The 22,748-nt window shown below is 32.3% G+C and overlaps 1 protein-coding gene across 1 annotated transcript in view; it reads left to right on the top strand.

Moving 5' to 3' along the window:
- Positions 1-22,748, top strand: part of LOC147803071 (notch-regulated ankyrin repeat-containing protein-like) — a 56,979-nt gene that overhangs the window by 21,503 nt on the left and 12,728 nt on the right. The window lies entirely within an intron of this gene.

Raw genomic sequence — 22,748 nt, 5'->3', positions numbered from 1 at the left:
AAAACATTAAATTATTCATAAACAAATTCCGAACGATACGAGATGGCTATTGAAAATGATATAGGAAGAGCGAAAGTAAAGCATGTTTCGTGTAGAGCAGTGTTTCCCAAAGTGTGGTACGCGTACCCCCAGGGGTACGGGAACAGTTTAGCGGGGGTACGCGTTCTTATGCGAAATATCTTGCAACGAGAGAAAATTTTAGAACATTTTACTTCAAAACAAAGCTAGCCATGAAAATTTACGATTACGTATTTTTCTATTGGCTATTTTTTGCAGAGTTAACAGTTAATAATTAGTGGTGTCAACAGCCAGTTGTGATTTTTAACTTTTGTGCAATTTTTTCATATTAAGAAATACATTAATTTTTTTATTAGTGGTACACAGCGTTCCAAAAATTTTAGAAAGTGTACGCAAAAGTCATAAGTTTGGGAAACACTGGTGTTGAGTGATGTCACATAAAACCTCGCTTTGTTTTAATCACGTGACAACTTCAGGATCTCGAATTGCTTTTAACTCTTAAATTCGAAGTTTTTGTGAATTTTCAAGCGGATTTTCTATTTTTTTAAAAATTTATTTAACTGACACAACAGGTTTTTCATAGGTTTTGCAACGTAGTACATGTTCTCTATAAATAATTTTACTTCATGCTAATTTTTTTCAAAAAAATTCTTTATTACCTCTTCTGATTATTTCGCTCATTTGGCGAAACAATGCCGTAACTGCAAAATCAAGCTACATCATTGTTTCACCAAATGAGTGGTATATAGAGCACTCTATTCCCGCTAAAATATCGACAGAGATGTTAAAAAAATAATAAAAAATAAAATAAATAATCCGAATTTATTCTTCTTCTTGCCATTGGTCGCTGTTTTTCAAAGGAAAAGTAATATTTTTTATATCGCTAACTTGGCGAAACTATGACGTAACTTGATTTTACAGTTACGTCATTGTTTCACCAAATGAGCGATTTATAGAATTAGTCAGAATCTATTATTAAGAAAGAAGAAAACTGCCAGATAAATATATGAATAATAATGCATATATTTAGGAACGAAAAAAAAAAGCTGAAGCTATTTAAAAAGAGATATATCTGTTTTTCCCACACAAGCAGACGATTTCGGCAGTTGTTCCCAGGCCGTCCACGCGACCACTGCACGCGCCTTCATCTGGGAGCCGAATCGAAATCGTTTCCCACTAACGTTAATAATGACCTTATTTCGAATCTCTGGATGTGACAAGATCAACATCTTCGGACGACATGGAAGTTCCCTCTGCGATTCACTAACAACAATAGCGTGGGTTGGGTGAGAATAGAAATTCTTGCTACGATCTGTTGTTGGCATGAGGTCATATATGTCATCAAGGTCTCTCAAGGCCTGATCATGACATAAGAGGACTCAATAAGACTGTGAGAACTTTCATAAATTATTTTTATTTCCTTGAAATCCCTAATAATCTATAACGTTTATTCCGGGGGAGGAGGGATTGAATAAGTTTTTAAATAAAAATAACTCAATTTAATGCTGTTTGATAGTGTATGTATTTCAATGGTTTGCAATTTTTTTTTCTAACAGCGAAACCTTATCTGATCAACACTCTTTCGTCGGAACTATAATTTCATAAATAAAGTACATAAAACAATTATGAACGTATTAGCAAATTAAAAAAATTCTTTATTTGGTAAAATATATATTAAGAAGAATGAAACTTTTTCAACTTAATAATCTCAAATTAGATTTTGTTTCCGACAGTTGAATTTGCAGTCCAGGAACTGGAGCTGGAACTAGTCTAGCGATGAATTTGTTTTTTGGTATATATACCGAAGTTGAAAATGAATTAAATAAGTCGAATTAGGGTTTTCGTTGAAATAATCTCTAAAAAAAAAATCCACTTTGAATAGATTATGTAATAGATATTAAAATATTCAAAACTTGATTTTTTTTAAAGAAATACGACACCATGTTTGAAAAATAAAAAATTAAATAAAAAAATAAATAAATGAAAATTAAATAAATAAATAAAAAGAACAAATTTATAAAAAGAGTAACTAAATAAAAAAAAGTTATTAATTAGTATTTTTGATGAAATTATTCATAAAATATTGAAATTATAAAAAGGGATATTTGACATATATTTACAAAGTGTTCCGTAATCACTGACTTTAATATATATTTTTATAATCTTTGTCAAAATTTCATGCAAATTAGGGATTAAAAATTAATAATGAAGTGATGAAGGAACAAAAATACTTCTGAAAACTGTCAAATTTCTAATGAGGAAGTTGAATTGATAAGCATCAAAACAATTTGATTATGTGATGAAGCCTACATGCTTCTAACGTTTTACAACATGTGTCAGTTTCCCTGGCAATCAAACAGGTTTTGATCTTAAAAGTACCGCCGTATTCGGTTCTGATTTGTCAGATTTCGGCAGCGGTTTTCATTATTTTCAGCCCTTAATAGTAATTTGCGTTGTGACCCCTAATGTGTATTCTTTATAGACAAGGATTATAAAAATACATATAAAAGATGGTTATTGCGGAACACCCTGTATATACTGCAAACAGTATTAAACCGCACTTCCTCAAATAAGCGAAAGTTTATTCCAGATAAGTGCTGGTCTATACTGTTTGCGAACGAAACGAATTTACAAAATAAACGAAAGTTTATTCCAGGTTAAAATTTTAGCGTGTTCGTTTCAGGGGTGTAGAAATCGATATATAATGAAAATAGCGGTTTTTGTAAACTTTCATTTAATTCACTCAGAAAGAAATATGGTCAAAATTATCAGAATATGGCAAAATTTACCACATTTCTAGCTCTATGGAAACACCAAAAAGTTTGATAATTTAAGCTCGGTATTAACACGAAAACATGGAATTATAATGTATAATAAAATTTGGTTATTTTATCATGATACCTTAAAACATTGCATAAAAACCATTTATTCGGTTATAATTGCGTTTTAGTTTTGTACTTTTTACTAAGTGTGGCGTAATAACAACTATAATTTTGAAAACCAGAATTCCAGGTAAACTGTTGCAGGTAATAGAATTCCAGGTAATATGAATGGAAAAACTACAAAATGAAAGCTTAAATACTATGCCTTTTGATTTTACTAACCAGGATTATGTTTTCTTTTTTGTTTGTTTTTTACCTGAAATGTCATTTCCATAGAACACGGTAATTATACTAGAATTTTTTTCTACGTGTACCAACGCAACAGTGTATTCTTCATCTGCTTGGAGAAGTTGGCTAACAATTGGAAATTTTTTGAGTCGTATTTATCTAGAATAAGTCTTCGTAAACTTGAACGTTTTTCAGTGATGATTTTAGGCAGGTTAAAGACACTATGAATTCCCTGTTGCAGTCGTTATATGCCTCCTATACCGGAATTAACACTTTAATTTTAAAAAAATTATTTAAGAAAAATTGTTTTGACTAAATTAGAATTTTCAGATTTTTAAAATTCGGAAACTTTACTTTTTTGTTGAATTTAAGAGTATAAAACCCGTGTGTAACGTAAGAAAATTATCCTATATTTGAAGAAGCACAGCTTGTTCATTTTTTTTCGCATTAATTTTCAATAAATTTGTTAAAAATTGCAATTTTAAAATTTTTTGTCTTTCAAAAAAAGAAAAAAAAGAAAATTACTCAAAAAATTATTTTAATTTTTAGAGTTACCACACTCGTGATGTGAGTTTTAAAAATGCTGGTAATTCGTGCGAGCTTTCTTGTTATCTATTTTGTTATGAACTTGGCTGTTTGACTACCAGCTTAACTGTTTTATTATGAACTTTGCTACGTTAATATGAACTTGTAATTTAATTATGAACTTTACTGTATTATTATAAGCTTTACTGGATTATTATGAGCTTTTCTGAGTTATATTATGAGCGCTGCTGGTTTTAGTATTCTAAAAGGGAGAAATATAGAACATGAACCCTTTATACTTTTATAATAATTTGTTATGAGCAAATTATATCAGCATTCATAACTTGATTTACATGATCTGATAATTAATTAAAATGCTGCTTATTTTATTGCTTCATAAGTGGACATTACACACTGTTAAAATCACTCCCTATACATACAAACAACCCTATACATACAAACAAAGCTTTTTTGTCACATGTGAATGGTTAAAAACTTTGGTTGTTATAAATAAAAGGGAAAAAGCTATTTTCTCTTAATTTTAATGTTTAAACCACTTAATTTATTTATTTTATAGTCAACCAATAAATAATAATTCAAAGTAAAAGAAAAAGAAAAAGAAAAAAAAAGAGGATTCTAGGGGGCTGTTTACATATGATACCACGCTTTTCCCCCCAATATTTTTGGACTCCCCTCTTCCTCTTTGTCACAAAGTGTCATACTCTCCTTTATATATCACCTGTGACACATTATTACATTAACTTACAGAATCAGTTTAGAAACAAAACACATATAATCGACACACAATTTCAATTTCAAACTTCGTGTGTTTTAATGATATTAGAGAGCATAACAACATTAATGGTTTGATATGTTTAGGTTTTGATTTTAAAAAAAAATACATGAAAACTAATTATGTAAAAGTAGTTAATCTGCTGATTTTAAATGTTTTAATTTTAACCAAAATGTGTGATGTCTCATTTTTAGGTACCCCTTCCCTCCCCCCTCATTTCATAATTATAAGTACCCTTCTCTTGCACCGGGATAGCCTGGTTGGTAGGGCACTGGACCCATGTCCAAGAGTTCGCGGGTTCGATCCTCCCCGACCGAAGATTTCTCTTGTAGTAAATGGTGACTGATGCACGTTAAATCTGTCGAGTCACAAAGTCCTTCATGTTCTCATAACAAATCAATACCTCTGGGGGTACAGATCCAGTAGTTTCCTTGTCTTCTGGATTGCTTCAAAATTACAAGGCTGCAGAGTTGAACATTAGTAATCGTAAACCCGAAATTGGGTCTGCTGTTCAACGCCGGATATATAATAAAATAAAAAAGCACCTTTCTCACCAAGCGTTACATCAATAGTGGAGGAACGAATGCAGAAAAAAAAAAATTCTGCTGAATAAATTGTGTATTTCTGATAATATCGATTATCTCATTATTTAGTATTTTTAATTACCTCTAGTGGGTTAATAATCATAAGTATGGTTATAAAAATATAATAGATGTCACATTCAATTAATATCGCTGTTATTAATAAAATTATTAAATCTATGAGCGTAACAAACGCAGCTTTATTACCTTTTCGAACGATTTTCTGCAATAAATCAACTTTTTTTTCACATCTAATTTAAAATTTAAATACGATTCCTATTGTATAGAAGGGAAATATATGTCCAAAACATATGGGAAAATCCTACTGTTCTAACATCATATTCGCACAGTATCACCGTATGGGAAAATCGTGTCGTTTACAGAAACGAACTCTGAGAGATGCGATTGTGTTGGACTTGAGTTGTGAACAGGTATTGTTGCGTGGGAGTTTGCTCCCACCACGCTATCGCCATTTTTTTTTTTAAAACTCTTTTTGTTCTTTTCAATTTGATGCGCCGACAGGAAGGTCAAAGGATATATAGATCGAGATTCTATACGCCCCCATGACTGACCAGGGCTCAAAAAGGTCTTCGATCTTGTCAAGTGAGGTCAGTGATTATTTATTTTGTTCTCTTGGAGTCGGCGTTTGCGTTCCAGTGAAACGAGGATTACTGTTTCCGTTTCGAGATCGAATGATTTGACCTTGAGAGAAAGAAAACGATTTAGATGAAATCCGTCGGAAACGGTGTTCGTTTTTTTAGAGATCGTTTGTTAAGGAAGGATCGGCTTAAGAAAGGAGAAGAAATTAAAAGTATATCCGGAATGATTCGAAAAAGCGCTTAAAAGTGTTCAAATCGAAGCTTAATTTGATATTTTTGTAATTACAGTAATCTAGAAAAAATACATAGTCTGCATTCTAATTCATAATTTGTCTTGATATCAAACGATAACGTGAACAGAATTGAGCCAAAAATAGTCGAGGGAATTCATGAGAATTTCAGATTCCATTCCAGTTTGGATTGACTTACTATTGAAAAATTAGTATGATGCAGAGTATGGTTGAGAGATAAATTTGTTTAGATTAGAATGAATGAAAATGGGCAACAAAATAAATGATCGTAGAACCAAGCCCTTTGATCCAAGTTCTTGATCAAAGGGCTTGGATCAAGAACTTGGATGATCGCTTACATGATCCAAGCAAAACTAATTTCCATCAATTTCAATCAGTCTTGGTTCAAGAATTTTGGTTGTATGAACAAGCCTTTAGAAAAGTAAATATTAACAAAAACTAGAATTTTATTAGACCAAGTTTCCAGAGTGTTATTATAATTGCAATTTCCATTAAATACCTGAGAGCACAAATGTTTTTATTTTATTCATTTTCCATATAGAGTAACAACAAGATAAATCTTATTTAATATCTGTATGTCAATAAAGGGAAACCAATATTATGTTTAAAAAAATAAAAAAATAAAGTAATTTGTTTTATTGAAATTATTTTACGAACTAACTATATAATGAGATAAATTTTTATTAAATGCTTTTATGAGATACTCTAATAACTTTATTACTTCCTATCAAAAATATTGGTTCAATATTTTCGTTAATATTTCGTTTTTGTTCATTTCGACTTTCTGGGTCATTTCGGTTACAATATTACAAAACAACAAGAATGCATCGCTAGTTTTTCAATTCCACGTTGACTCCCTATGGGATAGGGATCGTAGCATCTTGCAGGTTCAGAAAGGTATAAACTGCTTCACATTCCCCATATATTTTGAAAGCAACGTGTTCTTGTCCGGTATTCCTAATTCTAAATAATTTCTAAAATAAAAAAATTAGCACTTTCATGACCGTTTTCTTCAAAATTATGCGACCATTAAAGGGGTTTAGTTAGATGTATGATACCAATATTAAAGGATATCCTACAAGGGACAGGATGTACTTTGCGCTACGTCGATTAAAGTAAAAAACAACGGAAATAAAGTACAAATAAAAGTACGTAAATGGACATGTTATAGTTTCAGTTCTATAAGCAAGAACCTTCCTCAGTGTCTGAAATTTTAGACACTGAGGAAGGTTCTTGTTTATAGATCTGAAACCAATACTCCCACTTTTGCGCTTATTGTGCTTAATCACATTGTTTTTTGCTTTAGTATTAAAGGATAGTTATAGTTTGTCCACGGTAAGAACTCTCCCCCCCCCCGTCACAAAATCTGAGGTTGTCTGCTGCTATGTAAGCAAGAATAGCGCATTTCAGGGACGGTAACTTCTCTTCACTCTAGGACTAACACAGTAGACCGAAGAAAAAGATTCCCTTTTTCTCGTCGAAAATAACCTGTCCTAAACAATGACCCCACACCCCTACTTGAAATAGTAATACCTCGTTACCATAGTCACCACCATGGGTCCAGACGAATGGCTAGGGAATTTCTTGCCTTAGACAAACTATACTTAAAATTTTCAAAATAAAGACCAACTGGTTAATTTTGGAGTCCCACTCGAGCATCTTGCTTTGCGAATATGTCCCGATCGCACTTTAATATTTAGCCTTCCATCAGCAGGCGATCACTCACAGTAAAGTTCTAGAATATGTTCTGTCTACTTTTATTTTTTCAGACGAAAAAGAGGTTTTCCATACTCCTTTAAAATATTTTCAAGCGATTTTTTTCTTGCTGCTGGATTATATCGAAATTTTGATTCACTTTCTCGCCTCCATACCACAAACGCATCCTGCGAGGATGCTTTAAGGAATTCGATTGAAGGATTTTCAATGACAAGGTGGAATTTAACGCAATTCCTGCTAATTCCCGCAGTGTGACCAACACGCACTTGTTATAAATATCAAACTAACGGGGAGGAAATATTAAAGGAGGTAAAAAAAAAGAAATGGTTATAAGTAAACATGTTGGGGCGTGGGAAAAATAGACTGAGCGCAATCGTGTGTGATTTTTAGATATATCCATTTCCCAAATAGCGCCTTCATAAAAGATCCACTTCCCTTCTTTCGTGACATACCGTTACGGTTACGGAACATTTTTATCCGGAAGCCGCATGAAGGAACAGTTACGTATTTCTAGTATTGGGATGTACCATAATACACTTTACTTTGAATTAACGGGGATGGGGGGATGGTTCCCGAACTTTCGTTCTCGGGATAAGTAACTGACTCCACTGTCGACAGGTTATGTGATGTTTCCGGTAATATCTGGTTCTTTTTAGATGTAGAATGGGATTGAAGAGGAGGTGGTAAACAAGCTCTCTCACAAGAGTATAATTGCGTAAGATTGGTACTTAGTCAGGGTTATGTTACATGTCAAAATGTTTTCCTGTGGCCTTATTCTTACGTATGAGGAGCAAGAAGTCAAAAATTTCCTTTCCCTGTTTGATGTTTAGCTCTTGTTCTTTTTTCTGAAACTTTATAACTTATTTCAATTATTTGCATAAAAAGCTTTTAATTTTTTTTTAATAACGAAATTAACAGTGTTATCCATGTAGTAATGATATACATTGTAATAAGTTATCATGAAATAATGTCGGTTGTTTGGAGCCTTATGGTTATAAAATATTAAATAAGTATGTGTCAAATTTCACATTTCATGCAATATAAACAAAAAAGTCAGTCGTTTGGAGTCTTATTTATTGCAAAAGTACCTTATTAAATTGCAATGAATATCTCATTTCATGCAGTATAATCATAAATGGCAGTAGTTTGGAGTCTTATTACTCGATCAAATTATACCAAATATTACAGTTACTTTAATCATAGAAAATGGTAGCTATTTAGAGCTTTAAAGTTGGAGGGAAAAAAAAGTAGACCAAATTGTATCAAATATCACACTTGATAAAACTAATTGATAAATGTCAATCGTTTGTTAATCTTGTGGATAAAATAAACAGGACCAAATCGCAGTCAAGTATCATGCTTGATGCAACTGTGTGGTGCTATCATAAATGACAGTTGTTTGAAGTTTCGATGATAGAAAATATACCTGAACAAATTGTCTCAAATATCACAATGATTCTAATTATAATAATGTCAGTGGTTTGGAACTTAATCGTTATAAAAATACCAAACCAAAACTGTCCATTCTTGACATAAAATCATTAGTCAGTTGTTTATTTCTAGCAAATTAGCGGGCCCACATTGCATTAAATAGCACACTTAGATGCAATTAAAGGATATAATCATAAATTTGTGTTTAGAGTCCTTATCGATGGAAAATTATTGCATGAAACTAGATCAAATATCACTTTTATTGTAAATTTTTCTACGATAGAAAATAAATTAAGAAAAAAAGGATATTTTTAATTTTTTTCCCAACTGGAATACAAAGTTAGTTTGCATTTAATTATGAAAATCAAAAGCAAATGATGTGATGATAAAAATATTTACAAATGAATTTAAATATTCAAATGATTACGAAAATAAGATCGTTTTACCTTTTTTTTCTTCCTTATTTAAAGTAAGCTCTACTTTTGTATTTATTTATTTATTACTTTCCAACGGGTTTGTAAACTACACATTAAAAAGCATGAGCCGGGGTGACTCAGAGGATAGGGCGTTTGCCTTCCAATGAGGTGGACCGGGTTCGAATCCCAGCGATGGCTGGTCAATACGAATTCCGCATCTGGCTCGCATCGACCACAGTGCTGACGTAAAATATCCTCAGTGGCAGACGGATCATGGGTTAGAGTACTCCTTGCCGTCAGGCTAACCGGGGGAGGTTTTCGTGGTTTTCTACTCCATGTAACGCAAATGCGGGTTAGTTCCCTCGAAAAGCCCTCCGCGAAGGCACATTTCTCACAATACTTGATCCATGAGAGCCCCTTGTCTTCTGGATTGGGTTCAGAATTGCAAGGCTACGGAATCGATCATTAGTAGAAGGAAACCCGAAAAAAATTGGGTCGGCTGTTCAACGACGGTTACAAAGCATTGAAAAGCCTGCAGATCTGAGTGCTGGCCGAAAATCATTTTGGCACTCGATTTTACACGCTAAAAACTTTTAGAAAATGATGGGGGGGGGGATTTGATTTAAAAATGAGTTTTATGTCTCTTAATTATTAATTCAGATAAGGTCATTGCACTACAAATTTATTTGCACTTCTGCATTTTAAAACTATCGAAGTTTTTTTAAAACTTTTTTTCACTTATTTTTGCAAATATTTGCAACTTTTTTTTAAACATTATATTTATAATAATAAAGAAAAAATTAATCAGTATAAGTAAGAAAAAAAAAGGATTACATTATTAAAATTCTTCGATCGTTTATCAGCCATGAGTAGGTGCAGGTATCATCTAATGTATACCGTTATATTCTATATAAATTATCGTTTTATGAAATTCTGTTTGAAATATTTTCTTTTTATCTTTTTATGGTTTCTTGTCAAATAAAAGAGTCAGATAATTTTATATCACTGCTGATGGCAACAGCAAACAAAGCAATCGAACGTTTGGTCTTTGGTGCTCATGAGAAAATGAGATAACTTTGTTAGTCGTGGGAAAGTCACAACATCTTTCGGCATCTTTTTCTCACTGAAGTTCGTAAAATATTTTTATCAGTTTTTCAAACACCTCTGAACAATTGAGATCCCTGATACAAAGCATTGTCTTCCAGACAGACTGATAACACTCGGGTATTAAAAAGAATATAAAATTTGTACTATACAATAAAATAACGAACACTGTTAATAAAAGATGCCTTTTCGCAGATATGAAGATATTTATTCAAAAATAAAAAGAATTCAACGACTGTAACTAAAAAAAAAATATATAATTACGACGTTTTTTAAACGTATAAATATTTTTGTCTTTTACGTATTTATTGATTTGCTTTCGTGTCTATAAGGATAGAATTTCGCAATAGAAATTTTGACCACTTTCCGCTTAGCTGGAGCACTCAGATCTCTACTGGAGTACGGTGTTTGGTGACAATGCATGTTTCAAGTGATTCCAATCCGATACAAGCGGAATTTATCACTAATGGCAATTTACCTTCAATTGAAAATTCGACCGCTTTTAGACTATTATTAATCAAATTTCAGCAAAAAGTTCTGTGCAGATTTAAAAAAAATAATAATAAAAAAATTTTTTTTTTTCCTAATTGCTACGAACAGAATTTATCTCCAATGGAAATTAACCATCAACTGAAAATTTCACAGCTTTCAGAATATTGTTACTAAAATTTCGACTTAAGATCTGTATTAATAAAAAAGATTGTATTTTTTCAAAACCATGAGGAGCAGAATTTATCTCCAATGGAAATTTACAATCAACTGAAAATTTGACTGCTTTCAGACTATTGTTGCTCAAATTTCAACTTAAGCTTTTAATTCTTTCAGTATTAATTTGTCCAATTAACGAAACAGTACATAAAAATCGAAAATCTGTAACACAAACTACCCTGAGTCATATTTTTATAAAAGTTGATTTCCCTATTTTCATTTGAAATGCGCGTGTTGGGATGGGGAATCATTCATCAAAATCGAAATAAGGTCATTTTTATTCTAATTAATGATCCACTAATTTATACGTATTAAAATACTGAGACAACATTACGATACCTTCTGACAAATAGAAACTTGTTTTTATTAGTGTTAAGTTATCCAATTAATGAAACAGTGCCAAAAAAATCGAAAACCTGTAATGCAAACTACAGTGAGTAATATTCTTTTTACTTGATTTTCCAATTTTCACCAATTGTTTGAGAGAGAAAAAAAATATCATTCATCAAAATCGAAATAAGTTTTTATTTTTATAAATGATCCAATAATTTATCAAAATACTGTAATAACAGTACGATGCCAGTTAATAAATAGAAAACTTGTTTTTATTGGCGTTCATTTATCCAATTAAAGAAACAGAACTCGAAAATCGAAAACCTGTAACACAAACCACCTTGAGTCCCATCCTTTTAAATTGATTTACCAAAATTTTCAACTTGGGTGCTTGAAAAAAAAAAATTATAATAATAAACTCCGATGTGAACTACGATTCTCACTAGGGAAAAAAAGGCTTCGTTGAAGAAAAAAAAATGGCTAAAATATTGACTTCTCGTAAAAAAATGATGAAGAAATAAGGCTTTCTAATATTTAGTTGTCACAATAAAATAAACAAGCAGGACTTTCTCCACTAGAATCGTGGGAAACTCGAAAGAATCGACAAATTGCCCGATTAAAATCGTTTCTGATTTCCCAGGGGGGTATTGTTAAGTCGTTCTCACTCTCACCCCCCTCATTTTTCTACCCCCCTCCCCAAGTGAGAACTCTATCCACGTTCTATTCTTGCTTAGGACCCTCTTTCAATAGCACGTGTTCTTTGTAGACGTTATAATAGACGGGGAGTAAGGATTTTTTAATAGAAACTTTTTTGTTGGAACCTTTTACCGCCTAAACTATTAAAAGCAATCTCTCACGAAAAGAAATTTCCCGAACTTTCTTAAACCTTTAAGTTTGATGTTATCTTGGAAGGGTTATCCAACCCCTCTAGTCTCTAAGAAGGTCTTTTAGAACGTATTTCCTTCGATTATTTCGAACCCTGAATCACGTAAATAAATAGAAAATCGATAATTCATTTTTTACGATTCTGAATTGTAAAATTTATCAACATTTCAATTAAATGAAACGATATCCACTTTGGTAATGACCTTTTTACAGCAAAATAAAAAAGTGGTAGCTCAGTTATTTCTTTCTGAATATTTATTTTGTTGGTACTCACCATTAGTGCTCCCCATGTATTAATATTATATTTTATAACCGTCGTTGAACAGCCGACCCAATTTTATGGGTTTACGACTACTAATGTTCAACTCCATAGCCTTGTAATTTTTGAACCCAATCCAGAAGACAAGGGAATTCCTGGATCGAGTATTGGGAGAAATTTGCCTTCGTGAAGGACTTTTTGATGGAGCTAACTCGCATTTGCGTTACATGGAGAAGAAGACCACGAGAACCTCCTTCTGTTAGCCTCTACCACTGAGGATATTTCACGTCAGCATTGTGGTCAGTGCAAGCGGGAAGCGGAATTCGTATCGACTGGGATTCGAACCCGGTTCGCCTCATTGGAGGGCGAACGCTCTCCCCCCTGAGCCATCGCGGCTCTATTAATATTGTGAGTAATAATTTAAATGCACATTCATATGATGATCTCTCTCAATGTATTCACTTAAAATATTTCGTGACAACAGTTTGCTTTAGTTGGCCTTATAAAAAAAAATCTTCCAAATCATAAATGGCATGAAATAAGTTATAGTTACATTAATTTGAGATTCCCCAAATTATTATTTATAACTTTCAAATTGTTACCCCAGTCTTCGGTCGTTTCACTCCAAACAGCAATTTCATTGTCAATCTTCAAACATTTTCATCATAATAGATAACATTTTCATCTTAATTGGCAACGTTTTCATCATTTCATCACAATCAACAGTATTTTCAGCATAATCAGTTATATTTTCATCATAATCGACAACATTTTCATCATAATCGATTCCAGAATAAACTTCCAAACATAGCTCATATAAAAATGTATCTAATTGTTCAAAAGTCGAGTTATTTTCAGGTTTAGTGATATCTTGAAAGATAAATTTTACTTTACGGAAAGAGTTTGCAATGGACAACTAGTCAACTTTTCAATTGGTAGCGTAGCTAAGTATAGTCTGCCTACGGTAAGAACTCCCCCCGCCACAAAGTCTGAGGCCGTCTGCTGCTTTGGAAACAAGAATATAGCACAGATCAGGGAGGGTTGTTTCTCTTCCCTCTAGGGCTAACACAGTCCACCGAAGAAAAAGATTCCGATCAGAGACAAAACTTGTCCTAAACAATGATCACACACCCCTACTTGAAATAGTTATACCTCGTTACCATGGTCACCGCCACGGGTCCAGACGAATGGCTAGGGGAGTTCTTACTTTTAGACGAACTATATAAGTTAACTGATAACCGAGATTAAAGCCAATATCTTGCTTCATCCAAGCCACATCTTTGCTCTGAATCTAAACAAAAACCGGTTCTGAAGCATCGGTAGAAATTTCTCCCTTTTTCAAACAATCGTAAATGTAATGGAACCGGTTGAACCCCCTTCCTGGCTACGGAGATCACCTGAATATAAAGCCACTACGAACCAAATATTTACATTGAAAACGAAACAGTTTGAAAGCTCCGCTCTATTTTAGTTGTATATTCTTATGACACATAATGCAAATAACTTGTTTTCGAACTTAGCCTAGCATTCTATTGGCAGCCAAAAAATTAATGCCAGTTTTTTTTCTCCCTAATCATCCCTAAGACGAGTAGTCAATGGTGGTTTAATAGGGAAAAAACTTCGAGCAACTAAAGAAGATACATATTTTTTGTTGATTTTCACTGCGTCGAGTTATGAATTAACAAAACAATTGGTTCGAATGGTAGATAAAAATTTTAGGTTAGTATCAATCAGAAATTTTTGGCGAATCAACCTTATTCAGTATTTCGAATAATCCATTTTCGATTAAAAAAAAAAGTTGACAGTTATAGAAATTATACATTCCGTTTAAGTGCATATACCTTACAAATTTTTTCATGGAGGTATTTTCAAGTCCCTTGAAATATAGGCCCTTTTGGCACAGTGAGGATTGAAGCTGTCCTTCAAATGCTCCGCCATATGGAATAATTTATTTTAGGGAAGCATAAGCTATTTTTATAACTTTTTTTTTTAACTATTTGTAATTACATTTAATCACAAAAGCTCTTTTTTGCAATCAATGGTTTAAAATTCTCCTAAATGGTTCCCTTGCTACGATTGTACTTGTTTTGGAACTTCACTTCTCTGGCCCCTCAAAAGAAGTTTAAAGAGGAAAAAATATTTTATAAATTTATTATAAAACTAGCACTTTTCCCAAAACTTAAATTAAGCATTTAATTAAATAAATTTAGTTTTAAAGGTATTGAAACAAAATACCATTTCGTAAATTATGGCTTGACCTGGGACTCCGTAGTCTTGTTCAATTCCGTAGCCTTGAAATTTTGAACCAACTCAGAAGACAAGGAAGCTCCTGAATCAGTACCCCAGAAGTAGTGATTTGTTATGGGAACATGGAGGACTTTGCAACTCGACAGAATTAACGTGCAACAGTCACCATTTACTACACGTGAAGTCTTTGGCCGGCGGGGATTGAACCCACGAACTCTTAGACGGGGGCCCAGCACCCTATCGAGCAGGCTATCCCGGCCTAGACCTGGGACAATTAGTTTATGTGGCTGAGAACATGAACTCTGAGATGTGGACATTCTGAAATTGCTCTCTCAACTCTATGGCTAAATTTCGGTAAAGGCCCATTTCTCTTTCAACAGAATAATTGCTCCATTTACACATGGAAACTTGCGCGGCCATAGTTTGACGAAATAAGAGTTCAAAAACTGGACTTGCCTTCGAAGAGTCCCGATTTAAATTCCATAGAAGACCTTTAGGACGAATTAGAACGTAGATTACGTAACTAGCCAAATCGACCATTCTCACAGACAGTATGCACTTCAACTGTGATGAACGCTTAAAAACCTTTTCCTATGGCTATCTATCAAAAACTGGTGGAAAATCTCAACAGAGGAGTGCAAGCTATTATCGATGCAAGAAGGGGATGAACATCATATTTTATAGACCTCAACCTTACTCTCAGAGTCCTTATCAATCTGGATATTTTTGGCCATACACTGTTAAAAAATTCTTGAAAAAAAATGGTTAAGCAACAATTTTTGTAATTGGTACTTTACTATATTCAAGAAAAACAGTCAAATAACCATAAATAAAATAGTATTCAAACTGTTAACTGTGAGAAAAACCGTTTATTAACTGCCTTCACCAAATACGGTTAAACAACCAGAATTTTATTGCTGCAACTAAGCCTACTTAATGAAGCTACTTTAGTTCCTTACAACATAAGTACATATTATAGCGGAGAGGTCTAATCCGGCAATCTCATGACACCACAATATTTCCTCTCTATGGAACACAATTTCCAATATCCAGTTAAACTTCATTTTTACGGTTTTGAAACCATGCTAGTTGTAAATGGTTAGAAAATTGCATAATTTTTCTATTCATATAGTTTCTATTCATAAAAATATTCTTTACCGTAAACTTTATGCTTAATTTGATGGACAGACTGCTGCCGGTTATTTTACCATAATTTTAGAATGAAAATTTTAACAGTGTATAGCGTACAACCCTCTCAGAAAAATCGGCTCACCATAATACCGATACTTTTAACTATGATAAAGGGCAATTTTTTTTTTATGTTGAATTGAACCATGTTTTCATTTAAGTTGAACCATAGTATCGAGTGATCAAGTTTAAGACTAATTATCAAAACAAGCTTCATATTAAGGTTGCAGCAATTTTAACTGATATTATGGTCCTACTAACTCTGAAATTTTATATACAGAACCTTAGAAAATGGAACGGGTTAATTTTTCTTCTTCTTTTTTTTAAAGATTTTAGCATTTGCTTAACCTTATGTATGATATCAAAACTAGAATACCATTACTCTTACATTAATCACATAAAAAATTTAAACTGATTTCATGAATAAAGTCATTGTTGAATTGTAGTTTGTTTACATTTTCCATATCAACACAGTGTAACATATTTTCGTCAATGACGCTATAGAAAAATAGATTCTATCAATGAAGCATGGAATTTCTAAAATGCAATTCTTAAGCAATCGTTTCCATTAACTGTAATCATTACGACGCAGATAAAGCACCTTCGTGAGTTAGTTTTATCTATCACAACTCATCACATTTTTCATCATGATCATGCGATGATAAAATCCATCATTCTCGAGATTTATTTATTTATTTCAGCAATTGATAATTTAATTCAGAATGTTATGGGAAATTAGTCACATTACAAATCTTTCAACTCTGTAGGTCCTATATATGTTAGGGGTCAGTCTTCTATTAGTTTTATGTACTCAGCTTGCAAGAGATATACTCAGATGGGATATTTTAATTCAGAATGTTATGGGAAATTAGTCACATTACAAATCTTTCAGCTCTGTAGGTCCTATATATGTTAGGGGTCATTCTTTTATTAGTTTTATGTTCTCAGCTTGCAAGAGATATACTCAGATGGGATATTTTAATTCAGAATGTTATGGGAAATTAGTCACATTACAAATCTTATTTTGGTAGGTAGAGGTCATTCTTTTAATAGTTTTATCTACTTAACACATGCCAGATGGGATATTTTAATTCAGAATGTTATGGGAAATTAGTCACATTACAAATCTTTCAGCTCTGTAGGTCCTATATATGTTACGGGTCATTCTTCTATTAGTTTTATGTTCTCATCTTGCAAGAGATATACTCAGATGGGATATTTTAATTCAGAATGTTATGGGAAATTAGTCACATTACAAATCTTATTTTGATAGGTAGAAGTCATTCTTTTAATAGTTTTATCTACTTAACATATGCCAGATGGGATATTTTAATTCAGAATGTTATGGGAAATTAGTCACATTACAAATCTTTCAGCTCTGTAGGTCCTATATATGTTAGGGGTCATTCTTTTATTAGTTTTATGTACTCAGCTTGCAAGAGATATACTCAGATGGGATATTTTAATTCAGAATGTTATGTGAAATTAGTCACATTACAAATCTTATTTTGGTAGGTAGAGGTCATTCTTTTAATAGTTTTATCTACTTAACAGATGCAAGATGGGATATTTTAATTCATAATGTTATCGGAAATTAGTCACATTACAAATATTATTTTGGTAGGTTCTTTACATGATGGAAGTCAGTCTTTTGATAGTTTTATCTACTTAACATGCAAGAGATATACTCAGATGGGATACTTTAACTCAGAATATTATGAGAAATTAGTTACATCACAAATCTTTCAGCTTAGATAGGTCCTATACATGACAGAAGACATTCTTTTATTATTTTTACTTACTTAGCATACTAGAGCCATATTCAAATGGAATAGTTTAATTCAGAATGTTATGGGAAATTAATCATATTAAAAATCTTTCCTTGGTGGGTCCTATACATGAAAGAGGTTCATTCTCTTGAGATATGCTCAGATGAAATGAAACGTGAATTTATGGTTTTGAATGTACATTAAGTGAAATCGAACCTAGGCTGTTCTTTGACTACTCTGATCTCTTATGAAATAATCCGTTTCAGCGAATAATTTGCTGTTTTTATAACTGTTGTGAGTTGATCATAATTGTTAAGTTTTTTCCACCTTTAACTAGCGCCCTATGTGTTAATTAAAATGGCGAAAAACATCACTTAAGAAAAGCCACAATTTTGTAGAAATGAAACGCGCCTCTGCTCCAATTTTATAAGATTTGAAAATTTATTCTAGCTCAGCAATTTTTAGTTTTATAAAAAAAAAATGCAAAAATTAAGGTTTTTTGGATTAATAATAGTGACAAATAGGTTAATATTTAGTTCATCACTTTCCGACGTTGTATAGCATAGCCCAGTGTTTCCCAAAGTGTGGTACGCTTACCCCCAGGGTTACGGGAACAGTTTAGCTGGGGTACGCGTTCTTATGCGGAATATCTTGCAACAAACGAAAATTTCAAAAACTTTTATTTAAAAACAAAGCTAGCCAGGAAAATTTACGATTACGTATTTTTCTATTAGCTATTTTTTGCAGAGTTAACAGTTAATAATTAGTGGTATCAACAGCCAGTTGTGATTTTTAACTTTTGTGCAATTTTTTTATAGTAAAAATACATTTATTTTTTATTAGTGATACACAGTGTTACGAAAAATTTAGAAAGGGTACTCAAAAGTCATAAGTTTGGGAAACACTGGCATAGCCAGTTCCATTCACGAGTTAAACGAATTGCAAGCACACGTGTGAGTCAATGTTTTGACAATTCATTTTCACATAAACTACGTTGGTGTGGTAGTTCATTTAAGTCGCACTAGAGCTGCACAGTGGGCGATGGTCTGGGAAACATCCCTGAAGATAATCCGAAGACATGCCATCACAATTTTGATCCTCTGCAGAGGGGATGGCACCCCCGCTTCTGTAGCCCAACGACCTGCACGTGAAGTCGAGCACTTTACTGTAGAACAGTTTAACAAGGACCAATATCGCACACCCTCGGTCCCTACGCAGACTGATCCAAGTGATCACCCACCAGCACACTGACAGCAGCCAGTGATGATTGACTTCGGTGATCTGATGGGAACCGTGTCTTAACGATCAGTCCATTGCGGGACTCACATAAATTACTAGTTTCACATTAAATTGCTTATATTTTTGATGTAATATCGCAGCGCAAATCGGAACTTTATCACTCCCGTTAACTATATCACTCCCGTTAACTATATCACGCAGCTTTAGCTGTATCACACATATGAATTAACATTTACGATTTACATGGATTTCTTGCAGCCACATCCCCCACTTCAATTAAAATTCATATTTTGCTTTATTATTATATCGTACACTAAATGGAAATTTTTTGTAGAATTTTACATATATTCTTTCATTTATAATGTTAAAAGAAGTAATGTCAGTTTGGATTATCCGATTTTGTATTAAAGTTTCAAAGATTCGAAGTTCACACACCGCCCTCTATTCAAGTATTGCTACCCTAAATAGAAAATATGTTTTCATAACCTGCCGATTTGAACTTTAGCCTGACCTTTTATTGCCCAACCCCTGACCGATGTGTCCGCTGTTATTTTTTCCCCAGCTACTGGAATCATAAGGATAGGGAGGGCCTCGTGAAACCTACCCAAAAAACAAATGAAAAATAAAAAAGGCACTTTTTTATAATAAAAAAAGGAGATAAGTATGAAAAAATTTCAGGGTCCCTAATATACTTTTCCGTTGAATAGACAACTTTCGAAATCGGCGACCATCCCACAAAATTCGAAGGTTTCATGTATATAGTTAAATCGAAAGGTTTACCCATCCCCTGGCCGCTCCTAAGGCCGGAATATTTGGTTCATAGGTGTTAAAGATCTTACGGGCGCACCCCCCAGCAAAAACTTTTTTACTCTTCTTTATGTTCCATAAAAGAGAGGGGAGTCCTTTGAAGTTTACGGACCTTGTATGTAAACTTGGAAAGTTATTGGGGGTAAGTCATGTATGGAAAAAAAAGGAAATAATGATGGAAGAAATGTCTGCAGATTCGGTTGCTGTAAACAAAATTTCTCAGATTCCTTCTTAGAAGGCTATTTACTGATAAATACAAGAAGTTGACAGTTAGTGGTGGGAAGAAAAATCTAATAAACAAAATTCATTCATCCAAAGTAGGAAGGAATTTCTTATTTTGGAATATGACCGACAAAAGATTTTGATAAGTGAGAGGTGCGCAATGCAAAGAAAAGATCTTGTGAAAATGAAAACAGTTCTGACTGTACTTGTATAATGTAGGAATTGATTACATTGCTTATATTTCAAGCAATTTCAAAACACTAAGTATAAAAACTCAAATTTGTGCCTTTCTTCGAAGGCCGGCAAGCACAGTTTCAATTATGCGTCGAAACGTTAGCCTTGCTGACGAAGATGTTTATATGGCCTAACATGGGCTAACGATTTCCTTCTGTAAGTTAACGTTTCGAAGCAATAAAAGACAATAAAATGTATGGTTACCAGTTCTAAGAAGCCTAACGTGGGCTAACGATTTCCCTCTGTAAGTTAACGTTTCGAAGCGATAAAAGACAATAAAATGTATGGTTACCAGTTCACTATATAATTTATTTTGGTCGAAACTTTTTTTTCGGGGAGGGGGGATGAGCTAATGATAATTTTTGGTGGGTTAACATAAGCTAATGATATTTTACAATCGGCTGACTTCAGGGGAAAATTTGGCTTCTGGATCAAAAGTTTGCTAAAACTTGTTTCGGGCACTTTTTTTAGCATTTGGACTACCGAAAAGTTTTGGTTGGCTAACAATTTCCTGCTACGTTTCAAGGCGAAATTCAAATTTATTGTTGTCAGCTCCAACATTTATTATACTTTTTGAGTTGGGCTGTTACTCTTAGTTTTACTAGAGCTAATGAATATAAGATTAAATCTCCGTAGATGGTATTTTTTTTTAAGGAAGAGAGAGATTTGTTTTCTCTCTCTCTCTCTCTCGCTCTCTCTTTTCTGAAAAAAGAAATAAGGAAAAGGTAAATGTTAATTCTTGTTTATAAAGATAAATATTAAATAAAATCATTGAAGAACGGCGTAACTTTCAGAAAAGAATTAAAATAATAATTAAATAAGTAACACTCGTCTGTTATCCCTTTTAAACAATTTACAAACAATTTATATACAATTAATATACATTCACATTCTGTTCTGATAACGAAACATAATCTTAAAACAATTTAAAGTATTCAAAACTTGACTCTCACAGAATCCTATATAAAACGGGAATTAAGAGAAACTATTGAAAATTGCAGATTTTTAGCAGTTTTTTTCTAGATGAGATTGAGACCTACCTTAGTTCTTTCTACTTAATAATTACAGTTTATTTATTTAATTTAAAATTATGTACGTAATATATTTTTTTAGAAAGAATAATGTACAAGTTTAGAAAGAACTATGAATACAATATGTTCCTTTTTACTTACAAATATCATTTTAAATAACTAAATAACTTCAAACCTCAACAGATTAAAGATATAGATACATATTACAAAAGTAAGTTTTTTAATCCTGATCTTTTCTTGTCCAGGCTGAACAAGTCTTTAAAATTACTTGTACGTGAACAGTAAAATTTAATGTATCTAAAATGGAAAAATTACTTCTGCGTGAAAAATACCTAGCATTTATTTAAAATGAAATTGGGATGGGGCTCAATAATTGCCTTTCTTGTCCATAAAGATAAATGTTAGTCAGTATATAAAAATTCACTGACATTCATTTTATTTCTCATAAAAGAACTTAAAATTATTAAAAAAAAAACCAAAAATAATTCTCACGGATTATTTCCTTCTCGATTATCGAATCTTTCTCGATACAGAAAATAAAGAAAAAAAGAATATTTATCGGACGTTTCTTTTTTCCTTCATGTAGATAAAGCATTATTCAATAAATAAATAAATTATCGACACTTACTTTAATTCGCTTAAAATAATTTAAAATTGCAAAGAAATAAAACTACATTACAAAAATAACTCGCATGAATTACCTCATTTTTAATATTTTGTTGCCCGCGATACAGAATATAAAGATGGAAAGAAATCCGGAGTTATTTTCATGTAGATAAAGCATTATTCAGTAAGTAAAAAATTACCGTTTCTTATTTTAGTTTTCATAACTTAATTTTAAATTGTAAAAAAAAAAAAAAATATGGAATTCTTACATAACAAAAATAACTGAATAAATTAACTCATTTTTAATATTTTGTTGTCTCTCGATACAGAAAATAAAGCTTAATAATATTGCTTATTTTTATTCGAAAAGATAAACACTTTATTCAGTACATAAAAATCTCGCTGTCACTCATTTAAGAAACAATTTAAAATAATAAATGAATAACACTTAGCTATGTTACGAAATTAATTAGGATAGATTATTTAATACTTAATATTTAATTTTCTGTCGATACAGTAAATAAAGAAGAGAACGTTGTTAATTTTTTTATGTAGATAAACATTGCTCGGTCCATAAAAAATATACTAACACTTATTTTAATTCTTATAAAATAAGTTGAAATTATAAATAAATAATACTCAGTTAGTTAAAAAATGATTTAATAAATGATCTCAT

Source organism: Parasteatoda tepidariorum, chromosome 10, assembly GCF_982258835.1.
Source record: "Parasteatoda tepidariorum strain Cologne lab strain chromosome 10, Ptep-v5.0, whole genome shotgun sequence".
NCBI classification, from domain to species: Eukaryota; Metazoa; Arthropoda; class Arachnida; order Araneae; family Theridiidae; genus Parasteatoda; species Parasteatoda tepidariorum.
Note: the sequence above shows the minus strand (reverse complement) of the source record. Positions and strands in the feature narration are given on the sequence as shown.